Source organism: Bubalus bubalis, chromosome 8, assembly GCF_019923935.1.
Source record: "Bubalus bubalis isolate 160015118507 breed Murrah chromosome 8, NDDB_SH_1, whole genome shotgun sequence".
NCBI classification, from domain to species: Eukaryota; Metazoa; Chordata; class Mammalia; order Artiodactyla; family Bovidae; genus Bubalus; species Bubalus bubalis.
Genome location: NC_059164.1, coordinates 72,699,649 through 72,716,449, shown reverse-complemented (window position 1 = coordinate 72,716,449; position 16,801 = coordinate 72,699,649). Strand labels below are relative to the sequence as shown.

At 35.8% G+C, this 16,801-nt stretch overlaps 1 protein-coding gene across 3 annotated transcripts in view; it reads right to left on the bottom strand.

Annotated features, from left to right (window-relative positions):
- Positions 1 to 16,056, bottom strand: part of ZNF804B (zinc finger protein 804B) — a 288,365-nt gene extending 272,309 nt beyond the window's left edge. For 2 of the 3 annotated variants that reach the window (XM_044946755.1, XM_044946754.1), the window contains exon 1: positions 15,668 to 16,056. The gene's annotated coding sequence lies outside the window, so the exon portion shown is untranslated. The remainder of the gene's footprint in view (positions 1 to 15,667) is intronic. The other variant, XM_044946753.1, reaches the window with a different exon arrangement.
- Between the last annotated feature and the right edge of the window lie 745 nt (positions 16,057 to 16,801).

Below are 16,801 nucleotides of genomic sequence, written 5' to 3'. Positions count from 1 at the left end.
TAAGAGTTGAACTATAAAGAAAGCTGAGCACCAAAGAATATATACTTTTGAACTGTGGTGTTGGAAAAGACTCTTGAGAGACCCTTGGACTGCAAGGAGACCAAACCAGTCTATCCTAAAGGAAATCAGTCCTGAATGATCACTGGAAGGACTGATGCTGAAGCTGAAACTCTAATACTTTGGCCACCTGATGAGAAGAGCTGAGTCATTAGAAAAGACCCTGATGCTGGGAAAGATTGAAGGTGGGAGGAGAGGGGGTAACAGAGGATGAGACGGTTGGATGGTGTCACTGACTCAATGGACATGAGTTTGAGCAAGCTCTGGGAGTTGGTGATGGACAGGGAGGCCTGGTGTGCTGCAGTCCATGGGGTTGCAAAGAGTCAGACGTGACTGAGTGACTGAACTGGACTGAACTTGTACTGTTGGTGGGAATGCAAATCGATATAGTCACTATGGAAGACAGTATGGAGATTCCTTAAAAAACTGGGAATAAAATCAACATATGATCCAACAATCCCACTCCTAGGCATAGACAGAGGAAACCAAAATTGAAAAAGATACATGTACCCCAATGTTCATTGAAGCACTATTTATAATAGCTAGGACATGGAAGCAACCTATATGTCCATCAGCATATGAATGGCTAAAGAAGCTGTGGTACAGATACACAATAAAATATTACTCAGCCATAAAAAGGAACATATTCGAGTCAGTTCTAATGAGGTGGCTGAAACTAGAGCCTATTGTGCAGAGTGAAGTAAGTAAAAAAAAAGAGAAAGTTAATGGTAGTGATGAATTTATTTGCAAGGCAGCAATGGAAAAACAGACATAGAGAACAGACTTATGCACACAGGGAGAGGGAGGAGAAGATGAGATGTATGGAGAGAGTATCATGGAAACTTATGTTACTGTATGTAAAATAGATAGCCAATGTGAATTTTGTGTATGTCTCAGGGAACTCAAACAGGGGCTCTATGTCAACTTAGATGGGTGGGAAGGGGAGGGAGATCAGAGAGGGGTCCAAGAGGGAGGGGACATATATACACCTATGGCTGATTCATGTTTATATTTGACAGAAAACAACAAAATTCTTAAAGCAATTATCCTTCAATTAAAAAAATAAATACATTTTTTAAAAAAGAAAAAAGATATAAATCTCCAATATTAGGAATGATGAAAGGCATATCACTTGAGAAATTTCAGATATTAAAAGGATAATAAAGTAAAAACAATGCACTCGACAACTTAGAGGAGGAAATTGACCGCAAAGGGTACTAGAGAATTTTGGAGGTGCTGGAAATATTCTACATCATTATTGTAGTTCCTGCACAAATGTAACCATTTGTTAAGATTCATCAACCTATACAATTAAATGCTGAATTTTACTTCATGTAAATTATGCCTTAATAAAGCAAATATCAAAAAATTATATTTTAATGTTCTTTGTATTTAAAATAGAATAATGAAACATATACTTGTAAATGTTGATACTATAATAGTGATAAATAAAATTTTAAATGATATAGTGAATGATGTTCGTAATTCCTTAACTAGCTAGTGGTTAGTTTCATGAATGTTATGATTGGGAAATCTGAACGTTCAGAAAAAAATTACTTCTCATCTGCCTATTAATAAACTTCTCATCATTTCCTAGTTATATCATAATGGCTAATCATATCCAGTCTTTGAATTGATATTTCTTTTCCAGTATCTTTAATTGTTATTTATCTAACATGGCATTTTTTCTTTATGGATAAAAGCATCACATAGAAATTTTATAAATTCATGTTTCAAATTTCACCTTAAATTTAAAAGGAAATATATTTGTCTTCCAAAGGCAATGGCAACCCACTCCAGTACTCTTGCCTGGAGAATCCCAGGAACAGGGGAGCCTGGTGGGCTGCCATCTATGGGGTTGCACAGAGTCAGACATGACTGAAGTGACTTAGCATATTTGTCTTCCAAAGGTAAAAGTTTCTGCATTCTCAAGTAGATCTTGTTCGGAAATTGTAACAATTTCACATCTAATTTCTGCTCATTTGAAAGTGAAATGAAAGTTGCTCAATCATATATATTTGTGACCCCGTGGATTATATAGTCCATGGAATTCTCGTGAGGCCAGAATACTGGAGAGGGTGGCCTTTCCCTTCTCTACTCATTTATGTCCCTTCTGTTTTCAAACTGACATTCATACTGAAGGCTGCTCAACTTGTCAAGTCCCAAGCCTTCTTCCTGACCATATATTTACATGCAGTGCTTCTTATACCCAATTTATATATATTAGTACGTTTCTGAATCTGAAATCTCTTTACATGTAAAAAAGCCTTATTTTTTTTTTTTATTTTTTTTTTTTAATTTTATTTTATTTTTAAACTTTACATAACTGTATTAGATTTGCCAAATATCAAAATGAATCCGCCACAGGTTTACATGTGTTCCCCATCCTGAACCCTCCTCCCTCCTCCCTCCCCATTCCATCCCTCTGGGTCGTCCCAGTGCACCAGCCCCAAGCATCCAGTATCGTGCATCGAACCTGGACTGGCAACTCATTTCATACATGATATTTTACATGTTTCAATGCCATTCTCCCAAATCTTCCCACCCTCTCCCTCTCCCACAGAGTCCATAAGACTGTTCTCCTACAGCTCAACTCCAGAAAAATAAATGACCCAATCAAAAAATGGGCCAAAGAACTAAATAGACATTTCTCCAAAGAAGACATACAGATGGCTAACAAACACATGAAAAGATGCTCAGCATCACTCATTATCAGAGAAAAAAGCCTTATTAAAGTAAGGCTGATCTCATGATTTTAAAAGTATTCTGGAAAAAATAAAATAAAGGTATTCTGAAGTCAAGATAAAGAAAGGTAAGCATATAAATCTATATTGTCTGTCTCATATAAAATGAAAAACTCATTACTCTTGCTTCCCATGTATTAGTTCCTAACATTTAACACTTACTTTAAAACTTAGCCAGATTATCTCCAGAAATATTTAGGTATTTATTGACTCTAAGTTTTTTCCCTAAATAGTCTTCCCTAGTGGCTCAAAAGGTAAAGAATCTGCCTGTAATGTGAGAAATCAGGATTTGATCCCTGGGTTGGGAAGATCCCCTGGAGAAGGGAATGACCATTAACTCCAGAATTCTTGCCTGGAGAATACCATGGACAGAGGAGCCTGATGAGCTACAGTTCATGAGGTTGCAAAGAGTTGGAAACGAGTGACTAACACTCTTTCCCCCATATACCTTCTCTCTATTCCCTTCCTTCTCCCTATCACCCACCACCACACACACATTCTCCAGGTACCTGGAATGTATTACAAAAATCTATCAGGGCATTTATTTTCCACATCTGAAGTCACAAAAGTTTGAAATCATTTCTGACTTTCTTTGAAATACTGTATATCACTGACATAAAAATTGAGGGAAAAATTCAGCCTCCTGAAAATGCTACAAGATTAGCTAATCCTATCATATTGAGTAGCTTGATGTTTATTTCAACTCAAAGTAAAATAGTTTGTGTGATCTTGGCCTGAAACTTAGATAATATATTACTCATACTCCAAAACTGAAAGCTTGAAAACAAAACAGAACACAGAGTATTTGCCTCCAAGTCATTGAATAGGTTGTATCAGGAGAAAAAAAGTAGTGTGGAAGTATTAAAGTACTGGCCAATACAAAATGAATTCTAGCTATGCCAAACAAACCTGCTCCCTTTATGTACCTCAGCTTTGGAACCACATTGATTATTGAAAAGGCTGCCTTTCACCTAAAGATGTAAATTCACCTTAACAGTCCTTCCCAGGAAGTATCATACTAGTCTCTAGAATATGGTATTTGCATGATATTGCTGGAGGAGTGTGTAATTTCCTTGGTTCTGTCTTGCTGCAGCAAAGATTTGAAACAGCAGACCAATGTTACAGCTAGGTTACAGCTCAGAGTTTTATTCTCAAGCAAAGGATAGTACATCCTTGAGGCGTGAGGGCAGGCCAAGGGTGGCCCAAAGGAGAGGCCTCAATCTGTCTTGGCTTCCTCCTTTTATACATTTGTCTTCTCCCTGCAGAGCCTGCCCTATGCAAATTGGGCTAGCCAAGAAAGGGGTGTGTTTGTTTCACCTGAAGTTCTCACTCCGGTCCACGTGTCTTCTTTTGTTCCATTTTCACAGGCTTTTCTCTTTCTTTGTCTTTTAGCCACCACTATTTTGGACTCCTTTTTCCTACTGTAACTACCTAACAATATGATATATACTGTTTGAAAAATAAGATCATGCAGCCATTATAAGAGACACAAAAAGAGTTTGTTTAGCTTATTCCAGTGGTCTCAATATAGGCTTAAAATATATTTTTGCTGAAAAGGGACTTGACCATTCAACTGTCTGTAACTATGTGGAAAGCCAAAGTCTACAGAGAATATCTATCTTTTCTACATCCTATAAATTTTAATGGCAAAGTAAGGAAAACAAGTAGAATTCATTGTTTATGCTTTGTTTATACTATGTTGTTGATGAAATTTACCATTATCTATAATTTGTGAATTAAGTTCAACAATTTGTTTTTATCCTCTACCCTGTATCAAGTCTTCTGGAAATTAAAGAGAAGAAGCTGAATGTGCTGTGGCCGTAAGTAGCTCAGTGTCTAGTGGTAAATGTAGTTACAGAAACCATGATGGGAAGAGAGATATAGGCAGCCATAGAAGAATACTGTACATGGTGGCACGGGGACAAGAGTGAGTATCTGATTCTACGTGAGACACAGGGAAAGTTTAACAGTAGAAGAAATAACTGAATGGAGTTTTGAAGGAAGAACTAACATTTTACAAGAGATGAAGGCCAAAAGAAGGACAGCCCAGGAAAGGCTCTCGGTATATACAAACAGACATCAGCAAGAATATATACAAAAGAAACATGCGTTTAATAGCTACAACAGTATAATGTCAGAAGAAGAAACCACAAGTCAGTAAAACTGGAGAGGAGGTCAAGGTTACATGTCTTTACGAAGGGCCATTAATGTTAAGTGAATGTGGAAACCCAGGGGAGCAACTGAAGAGAAGTGATATGAATGATTTGGTTTTGAGAATGATACTTTTCATCTATTGTGAAAAATAACTCAGGGAAAACACAGGGAAATCAAAACTATTTTTTTCAAAAAATTTATTGATAAATGAAGCTGGACCAATAGGGATGGACACACTGCATTTAAGGGTAGAACCTTAAAATATAAGACTGGTGAGTGAGAGAGAAAGAGAAAAATGAAAACAATGTAGTAAACCATGAGGCCGAAACAAGTATTAATGGATTTACTTATCTTTCATCTTTTCTTTGTCATAAACAGCTGTTCACATTAATTAAGAAATAAATATACTTTCTAACACTTGGATTCAAGATGGGGAAATGACTGCCTAAACTCAACCCTCTCTCACTCCACCAAAGTCAAGAATCAAAGAACTGGTTCACTTTCCCTTGGTTCTTGAAAGTACAGTTAAAAAAAAAAAAATGTAATGGGAAAACTCAAATTGTTTATGAATCAATGAGGTCCTACTGGGCACTAAACTATTTTTCTCTGAGTTTACTATTGGTCTGTGACTGTTTAGAGAGGCTAATCTTGCAATGTAGCAACCAATTAGGAATCAGAGCTTTTTTCAACCGTTATGTTATTTTCTGTTATAATCACAGTGATTCATCTCATCAGAAGACTGTGTTAGACTTCCTTCTGCATCTCTTTCACCCAAGGAACTGAATTAACTCTTTTGTAACACACTCATGACTAATGCCTGCAGCTGTTAACTTAAATACAACCCCAGTATTTTCAGTTGTTTTGTTCCCAAAATAAGTCTCTTTGTATATCAGATTTTGTATCAAAATTGAGCCCTGTCTTTTGTGCAGCATTGCTGCTCCTCTATTTAGGTAAACATCAGAATATCACTAAAATCCTACCACCTGAAATTTGTAAGCAGCACCCATCACTCCAACTTTCACCACCCAGGAGAATTACATTACTGGATGGAGAAGTTAATTAAAATGAAGATGAAAATTACATTTTAGGAAGGAGAAAAATTACTATACTGAGATGCTTTGTCATAATATTTTAAGTCTAACAATTGAAAGGTAAAAAGTGACAGGAGAAAGGCAACAGTGACCTCAGTGATGAAGCTGGTGGTCACCTCTTTGGCTTCCCTGGTGGCTCACTCAGTAATGAATCTGCCTGCAATGCGTGAGACACAGGTTCGATCCCTGGGTTGGGAAGATCCCCCGGAGAAGGAAATGGCAGCCCACTCCAGTATACTTGCCTGGGAAATCCCATAGACAGAAGAGTCTGGTGATCTATAGTCCATGTGGTCACAAAGAGTCAGACACAGCTTAGCGACTAAAACACCAGCACCACACCACCACTCACTTCTTGAGTGAAACTATGTATAGTCATCACTAAAACTCCATGAGTTGAAACCATCATATTCTTTTTTCAAATGAACAACTTTAAACTCAGGGAAATTTAGCAATCTGCTCAATCAAGATCAACCAGCTACAAACTCAGTATGATTCCAAAGTCTGTATGTTTCTTTCACTTCATATTACATCTCAGAATATCCTTCCACTGTTATTATCAGTTTTTCCAAAAAAATGTATTTATTATCTTATCCACTGTCATTCATTTGTTCAACAAGCACTTGACATAGAACTGCTACACTTGTTAAGCCTGTACTAAGCTCGATAATAAGAATATCATTGATAAATAATATATGAGTAATTTTAATTGAGCATTTAAACTGTGCCAAACACTGCTTCACATTCTCCTTATGTGTTAACTCATATGTGTGAGTTTAACCCACAAAATAGCCCTAAGAAATAGGCATTATTAATATCCATGTTTGACAGGTAAAGAAACTGAAGCACTAAGAACCTAAGAAAATGACCATAGAAGAGTAAGCATAAAGGAAGCATAATTTTTAATCTTAACAAAAATGTATTGTATAGCATCTCTTGCTTGAAAACGCCTTACAGAGAATGAAGCATGTGAGTTGATACTTAAAGGATCAGGCTTCTCTTAATAAATTAATAGAAGTAGAAAAGAGCATTCAAAGCCACAGAGACGGCTCCATAAATGCACTATCACCATCACACATTTGACAGTTGCATGCAATCAGGACACTATATCTCCGTGGTTTCCAACCTCAAATGGCTTGTGAAGTTGCCCAGCAATCCTATTTTTCTTGCTAGAGTGTTCTCTGCAATACCATTTCATGCATCTTCATCATACTGAAACCTACAAATACCCTACTTCCTGCTCACTCCTGGTACACGGCTCTGCTTTCTATTTCATAGGAGCTAATCAAGTTAATGTTTGTAACCACCTCAAATTCCTGCAATGTTTGGGCTAAGATTATCAGAGAAAATACCCATATACCTTATTTATGTTATATATTGGTATTTTTAAAAATAAATAACATGTAACAAATCATTATATAATTATTTGTCACCTAAATATTCCAGAGGTCTCAGGCTGAATAAATATGATGAACCCAGGAATCATGGGTTCAGTAAATATGTTAAGTAAATCCTTCCTAGACAAATGATAATAAACAAAATCCAGAAGTAAAAAGTCAAAGGATTATCTAACTAGCCAGTCTGATAAGCCTTCCATATTTGCAGACAAGCCAAATAAGGAGCTGACCAACTGCAGAATCTTTCCTGTAACAAGAAGCAGAACACTGAAGATGTCGAGTGAGACAGGTAGGGTCATTAGGCCAGAGAGTCATATGTCTATCTCAGAGATGAGATTAAGATTTGCATCTGCCCTAAATCAACCCCTAGGGTCTTGCCATGAAAAAAAAAGGCATGCTCTAAGGACAGATTCTTCCACAACATTCTCTGTTTCTACATTTAAATTTTGCATGTACCAATGTAGAATCATCTAGAAGAGGTCCTCTCTTCCTATATATAACCTAAAAGGAAAAAAAAAAAGAAAAGGAAAAAAGAGAGCAATACATATAGTATTCTGTGTTTTGACCACTACACCCTTGTAGTTTTAGAGACTGGATGTCAAAATTACAAAGTTTTAATTAGCCTCCTGCATGGCAAGAAGAAGTGCTGAGAAATCTATGGTTGGTTTCTTTTCTCATCCATAGGCTCTAAAATTGCAATTCTAACTACGTTTTTGCTTATATTTTACTTCATTGAAATTCCTCTCCCATATTAAGATCAATTTTGTGCAGAACATTGTCTCACCCAATATCCTCAGAGAGCTAGCCCTTAAAGATTCTTCTTTCTGTTCCCTGTATCTTCAAATATTTCTCTCTTCTGTCTCCTTTTCTCTGGCATTTAAACATATTAAGCTCTATCACTATCGCATAAGCCAACAATGATTTGCTTTTTACACAAACCAGTGGAGACTTCTCAGTCAATGCTTTACTTTATTTGATCTATCACTCTTTGAAACTCTGTATCTCAAGAATTTTCTTTATTATCATCATTTTCTTCCTGCTTTTCTAGTCATCTTTTATTTCACTTGTGAACTCTTTCCTCCTTATTGACACTTCAAATATTGATATTTTAAGTGACACAATCTTAGATGTAGAACATCCAAAGGACCACACACACACACACACACACAATTATTAGAACTGCTACATGAATATAGTAAATTTGCAGGATACAAATTAACATACAAAAATAAGTTGCATTTATATATACTAATGATGAACTACCTGAAAAGGAAATTAAGAACACAATCTCATTGAAAATACTAAAATATTTAGAAATAAACTTAATCAAGAAGGTGAAAGATTAGTATAAAATTCCCTAATTTTGAAAGATATTACAAAGTTAAACATCTTAAACTATACACATAAATAAACTCAAAATGTACTGAAGATTTAAATGTAAAACCTGTAATTATAAAACTCCTAGAAGAAAATAGCAACTTCACTTTGACTTTTCACTTTCATGCATTGGAGGAAGAAATGGCAACCCACTCCAGTGTTCTTGCCTGGAGAATCCCAGGGATGGGGGAGCCTGGTGGGCTGCCGTTTATGGGGTCGCACAGAGTCAGACACAACTGAAGCAACTTAGCAGCAGTAGCAGCAGCAGAAGAAAATAGAGGTGAAAATCTTCATAACACTGGGCTTGGCAGTGATTTCTTGGCTACAACATCAAAAGAATGATCTATAGAAGCAAAATCAGACAAGTGGGAATACATCAAAACAAAAAGCTTCTTCACAGCAAAGGACTCAATCAACAAAATGAAAAAAAAGTATAAAGAATATGAGAAATACTTATAAACCATGTATCTGATAATTATTAATATCCAAAATATCAAGGAACTCCTACAACTCACTAACAAAACAAAAAACAAATAATCTGATTTTAAAATCAGGAAAGGACTCAAACATTTCTCCAAAAGAAGATAAACAAATGACCAAGACATATATGAGAAGATGCTCAACATCACTACCCAGGAAATGCAAATCAAAACCACAATGAAATATCATTTTATACATGTTCAGATAGCCATTATTAAAGGAAAAAGGAAAATAACAAGTGTCAGTTAGGATATGAAGAAACCAGAACTCTCATGGCACTGTTGGTGAGATTACTAAATTGTACAGCCTCTATGAGAAACAGTTTCTTCAAAAAATTAAAAATAGAATTATATGAGCAATCTTATTTGTAGATATATCTATTTATATATATCATACTTATATGTCCAAAAATGTTGAAATCATGAACTCAGAGAGATATCTTCCCCTCCATGTTCATAGCAGAACTATCTACAATAGCCAATATATGGAAACAACCTAAATGTCCATCAACATATGAATGGGTCAAGAAATGTGGTACATATATGTACCACATATGTGCAATTGCTTTTGAAAATAAAAAAAAAAAATAATTAAATTTCATCTTGACAAACTATGAGGAAATAGCAATGAATGTGATTCCCATCTTATAGCAGTGGTTTGAAACTGCTTCAAGAAAGAATTTGTCTTATTAAACATGTGAATAACCTCAAAGCAGCTTGATTTTCTATAATGCATTAAATAAAATCATATTTAATTCTGGAATGGTGTCCAGACACAGCATCTCGATTATCCAAATACTAACATGTTCCCTTGTAATACAGACTTTAATTAACAGACAGGTTATCTTAATTACTTTGTAATTCACTGATTTCATAACAAATGACAAGTCAAGGACTCAAACTGTAGCATGCTTAATTTTATATCTAGGTTAACTAATTACAAATAACAAGACCTATATCACTCATCAAGTACAACAACCGCCCACTTCAATTTCATTTTAAAGCATCTCTACTGCCATGACTGAGTTGCCTCTGCAGGTTTAAAATACCTCTGAGTTCAATCAGTTCAAACTCAGTTATAAGTACTTGAAAATCAAGAAAATGTTTAAGACTAATTGTTAAATCACTACTTTAAATTGTGTAATAAGCACTAAGAAAAGTAAAAAGAATTGAGAAGTAGTAAAAGTGGGCAAATCGTGTACCGTAAGAGTGACTTGTATGACTGTCTCCATAAGAAGATGTAATTAGCTACGTGAAAAATGTCATCCCTTGCCAATCCCTACAGGCCTGAAATGGGCACCATATGCTTCTGGTAAGATACATTTCTATATTTGTAGGGTTCATATAGATATGTACTTTAAGCCCTGTTAGCATTAATCACCAGTGCATTTTGGTGCTATATAGCCATGCATGGCTGTGGTGCAGAGATTAGAAAGAAACAGTTTTTCCCCCAAGAGACAAACTCAAAGCTCAGAATATGCCCTAACTTCTCTTGTCATCAAGCCTTTAGGGGTTCCTTTTAAAGACAACTCTAAATGGATCCTGTAATGCAGAGGCCGAAGATATCTGAGATTAGTGGGTATTTTGAGATTCAAGCTAAAGCAAATGTAGGGTTTTTTTGTTTGTTTGTTTGTTTTTTTCCAAATCCTGGCTAAGGCAATGCTTCTGGTTATTAGTGCTTTCAAGGAAATTTCAATTCTCAGACATTTACTCGTGTTTTTTTGTTGTTGTTGTTTTTTGTTTTTTAAATTTACATTGCAGGAAATAGCAACAACTTCAGGTATCTCTCACTATGTTTGTCTCTGAGCCCAAGAGACATTAAGTACCATAAATGCAGGTACATGGGAAGTGGTATTAATCAGGACCACCCAAGGGAGTGAACACTGTCCTAGTTACTCATCAGCAAAAAAGAGGAAACCCTTCTATGAGAGGACTCTGGAAACTGTTTATAAAGAAAGCAATAGCTTTTTCAACAAGTCCCAGAAGAGGCAGTTACAGAGCCTCCTACTGACTATGCCACTGCTTATAAATGAACAGCTAACCATGTGTGAAGGCAGTGATTGTCCAGATTTTGGAGTAGACAGAGCCTTAGTGACAGTCACATTTTTACCCCACATGTAAAATAAATATTATCATCTATAGGTGTCATGATAGGTAAAAGGAAAGGTAACCATAAGTTAGTGAGCTAAATTATTAGTTAATTCGGGAGAGAGAAGCTAAAACTCCATAACAATAAACTATCAAAAGCTAAGCAATGAAACATAACTCCCACACTCAATATTGTCACTGAAAATAAATGACTATCAAATACTGTAAAGGAAATTATGGGGTAGGTTCTATCAGGAGAAGAAATCATGCCTGCTTTCTCTCAACTACAAATAAATGGTTATTCATAGTCTAGTTTCACGAGGGCTAAGCTATATCTCATCTACTCAATTGAAATATTATTAGACATGAGAGTTCTGCAAAAATCACAGCTGCTTGGCAAAGAAGCCTTCACTATTTTAATCTAAAATATGAAGCATCTAAAGACATGTCATGGGCTGTAAGAAGACATATAGAAAGGGTCAAAGTGCAGCTCCAGACATCTTCCACTTGGCAGGGTCTTGTCTGTTGCTGCTGCTGCTAAGTCGCTTCAGTCATATCTGACTCTGTGCGACCCCATAGATGGCAGCCCACCACCGCCGTCCCTGGGATTCTCCAGGCAAGAACACTGGAATGGGTTGCCATTTCCTTCTCCAATGCATGAAAGTGAAAAGTGAATTCGCTCAGTCGTGTCCGACTCTTAGTGACCCCATGGACTGCAGCCTACCAAGCTCCTCTGTCCATGGGATTTTCCAGGCAAGAGTACTAGAGTGGGTTGCCAATTTGATGAAGAATCCTATGCCAGCTTAGTTTCATTATACTTTATTCTCCATTTCAAACTTCTTTATTCCATGGGAAAATGTGGGATGAACAATGACACAAGAGCAATCCCATGCTGCAGTCAAGAAAAGTCTAGGTATAAGAGCTGAGGCCTGAAAGGAAGGAGCAGCTAAAGTGGGGGGTCAAGAATGGTCATACAAGAGAATTAATGAAAAAAGCATTATACAGAATATCATCCCTCCATGGATTGATTTTCTGTGTGTTCCTCATGTAAATGTATGTGAATCCTGAATATGGCTGGTGTGAACAAATGTATTTTTCTTTAGTGATATGAGACACTGAGGCTTGCACAAGACTACATTCTTAATGGGAAATTATTAAATGTGATGAAATGTCCAAGAACATTGACATGATTGAAAAGTGAAAGTGTTAGTCACTCAATCATCCAATTCTTTGTGATCCCATGGACTATAGCCCTCTGCCCATGGAATTCTCCAGGCCAGAATACTGGAGTGGGTAGCCATTTCCTTCTCCAGGGGACCTTCCCAACCTAGGGATCAAGCCTGGGTCAGCTACATGGCAGGCAGATTCTTTACTATCTGAGCCACCAGGAAACTCCTTGAAATGATTAGTAGAGATGAATTAATCAATGTAAAATTCCATCTTTTAAAGTGTTAGTTTAGCTGAACTTCATGTATAATCTTACTTCATTCCTGTGTCAATAAAACAGAATTCTTGGGGTGTTTTTCCTTAAAGCAGAGGAATGATAATCTGTTTCTGTCAAGACATACTGACCACTGTGTTCAGTGAGGAAAGACCTCTATCATCTTAACACATTTTCCCACTAGGGACTTAAACACAAGTCTTTGGATTCCTCAGTTGGGTGTTTGAACAAACTGAGCCAATTAAGTTCACTAGTGAGACAGACCCACTGGGAAACTTCATATTATGCGGTTCACTGTTAGAAACTGCATTTGAAAAAACACCTAAGGCAGCCACCACCTACCTATTCAGCTATGAAAGTGGTAAAATTGGCAAAGGAATACCAGTAACAAAGGAGCAAATAGCATGATTCTTTTTGTGATCGACATTTGATATTTCTGGATTTGGAAGTCTGATGTGTGGATATGGCCAACTTCTCTCATTGTCCTTAATGACAAAAATCTGTGGAAGTCAGTGTTTGTGGTATGTATGATTATTTACCCACCAGGTTAATTTTTTCTTAGACTATGTGAAACTTGCCTCATGGATGAAGGTGGATTACAATGAGTTATTATTTAAAACACTTGATTCCCCTTCTATTTTTTTTCTCTATCCAGCCACTGTTTTCTTCTATTTAATTTCGCCTTGCTCTACTCACATGTGGTATCCCATGTTCTCTTTCACTGATGAGCAAAAAGTGGATGTTAAAAATAGTTAAGTATCTCTGTGATACTATTCCCTTATCTCAGAAATAGGGAAGCAACTCTCAAGCTTATTTTCAAAGGAGATACTGCTGATCAAGAAATCTTCCCTTTAGGAAATTATAGAAACCCTGTCCCACACACCTGTATGCCCTTCAGTAATCATTCACAGCACAAACAAGCAAAGAAATTTAAATTAGATTTTCATCAAAACTTGGAATTTTAAGAAAACAAAGTAATTTAAAACAAAACAACAAGAAAAGCCTAAGATACAGTCTGACAAGATTCTCAGGTTTAAGTGAAGGAAGGAGGGTAAGTTCCACATTAATGGAGCCCTCACCATCTGTCCACCATCATGAAAAAATGAGGTAGATTCAATGCTTAACTTTTAAGTAAATGGCTCATGAGCTAGAGCTTTTTTAATAGTGAGCACTAGCTTTTCTAATTCCCACCTGTTTCTTCTGTCTTAATTGCTCTGAGGAGCATGACTAATTTAAAATTACCTTTCTGTGATAAAATCTAATTACTCTCAGGATAAAATACTGAAATAACTATATTTTCACTCTGACAAAACCTTTTACACAATAATAAATTATCTCTGTACAACAGAAATCCTGGGCTTTTCCTGTGAAGAAGCTTAGCAATGAAAATCTAATATTTTATAGAAGAAATGTTTCCAAAGTGGGATTAAAAACTGTAAATTTTATATGACCTTTCAGTAGCCTTAAACTCTGGTTTGAAGCACATAGTAACTTTAGCTCCCTAATGGTGGGTGAGAAAAGCAGCCCTTGAATGAGAGAGTTTTATAAGATGTAAAGATAACCCTTTACAGCAAGGATATCTGCTCTCAAAAGTTTTGGGTGGGAAACGAAGCAAATAACACTTAACAAAAGTTTTGCTTTCCCAGAGTAAGGTGAAAAATCCTATTAAATGCTTCTGTGGAGACCGTATTTTCAATAAGTGAATGTTGCCCATTTTGTAGAGAAGCTTCTCAATTTTCCATATCTTTTTTTACTCTACAAACCCTACCACCCACTCCAGGAATAATCCTGCTACCTAAATGCTAAAAAAGGAAAAAAAGATAATCTCTACTAAGAAAGAATTAATAGCAACAGCTTTAGATTAACAGTTAAATATGGGCTTAATTTTTTTCTAAGTTATATCATTCTAGATGACTGAGAAGTTGATGAATAGTTATGAAGAAGCATCGAATGCAAGTTCAGGCAACACAATTTTCTCTTCTGTTTGTCCTTTACAGGCTATGAAACTTAGCAACATGCTTTGACCTCTCTGAGCTTCAGTCACTAGATTACATTGGAAAATAATATGCTTTGAAGATTATTAAGTTATGCAATGTATTAATATTTTAATTACTAATTAGTTACTTGAACTGTTTAAGAAAAAGATAAAATCCTTTTGTTCAGGTGGCTTATAATTTAGCTGGGAAGTAAAATAAGTGCATACACAAAAATAATAAATATAACACTAATACCAGGATTTGGTGATGGATTTGAAGCTGAGGACAAATTTGGGAGATAACATTCAATAACACTGATAAGATTTAATAATAACATTGTGTTTATGGAAGTAAATGAAAGTCTTTCTTCCCATGAGATTTGGAAAAATGTGTTAATATTTTTGAAACTAGTTTGGCCTAATAGGAACTCCATTTTGTGAAGAGATATAGTGTTTTTGTTTGAGATGTATTAAGTTGTCCATGAGAAATATTTATCTTTTAGGAGCAACTGGAATTATATGACTAGAATTTGAGAGGTTCAACCTGGAGGTATATTTTTGGATCAAGTACTAAAACAATGAAATTATGAGTATGGCTCATATTCAGAGATTGATCGAGAATCAAGGGTAGAGTCCTGACAATAAATGCTATAATAACCAGGCAAAGAGAGTGGCAAGGAGAAGCCTCCAGAGAATGCTGAATCACAGATGTAAGAAAGAAAACTGAAAATCAAGACGCTGATACAGCAGGATTTATGAAAAAATTTTGACACTAGAGGATAACATTTGAGAAAGGATTTTTTTAGTAACATGGCAGCAAAGGTGAACCTCAAACTCCCAAAGTTTAGTAATGAAATAAACAATTACCTTGTGGAAGCAGCAAGGATGAGGACTCCTTATCTAGGAGTTCAGCTGGCATATGAAGGAAAAAAAAGTCTTCACAGAAAGAAAGGGAGCCGAGAGAGGTGAAAACATGTAATGTGAAAGAAACTTGAACACAGGTGAAAAGGAAATAGTCATTGGAATAGGAGAGTTGAAAACACTTAAGAATGAGAGGTTAAAGCTGGGAGGGACTCAAAGAAATGGGAATGAAAAGAATAGAAAAATTTACTTGCAAGAGAAACAAAATCTCCGGCTGAGTGGAATTCTGCGAGGCACGTACTAAGTAGGAGACAGAAATGCAGGAGGGAAAGTGTGCCAGGTGGTCTCAATATTTCTTAAGTAGAGGCTAAGGTCATCTGGTACAGGTGAGATTGGAGAGCAGGCGAGATGAAAGCTAATGAGAAATTCTCATTCAATAGAGGTATGTACTTTTAATTAATTTTCTATTAACTAGACCACAATAGAAGTTGAAGTTACCTTGCACAGAACTGTCAAGCAAATGATTACTGTCCATAGCAATGCAAGTGAATTTCATTTGAGATAAAATTGATTTCCTTTCTCTAAAAACATGACATTTTATTGCTCTACATGTAATTAACTAGTTTTATATGCATTAGCAAACTTCAACATCCTGACCACCTATATTCTTTAAATTTCTCTTTTTAACTGGTCTTAATATCTGGGCCTCTTTTTATTTGCTTCTATACAACTATTTTTTCCTAAATTTTTAATGCTTTTAAATGTTTGTCTATGTCCCTTCAATTTTAAAAGCATTATAATATTTTATATATATATATATATATAAATTGCACCATGGATAGCTTTATATAACACATTCAAAGACTGAGTTCCCCTTAAGAGTTTCCTGAACCTGGAAAACCCAACCAAATAAGCACCCCAACCTTGTGGACTAAAGTAAATATAAACATAAATTAGGTTAACAAAAAAAAACCTTTAGTAAAATGCCTTTTACATTTTGGAAAGTGTAAGTGAGAAATGGAGGCTCATTTAGCATAAATGATAGATTAAGGTTTGCTTCTTGCAACTCAGGTATAAAATCCTGCTGTAAAGAAATCATGCTCTATCCATGGTAAGCCACTTTATCCTCCAAAGACTGCC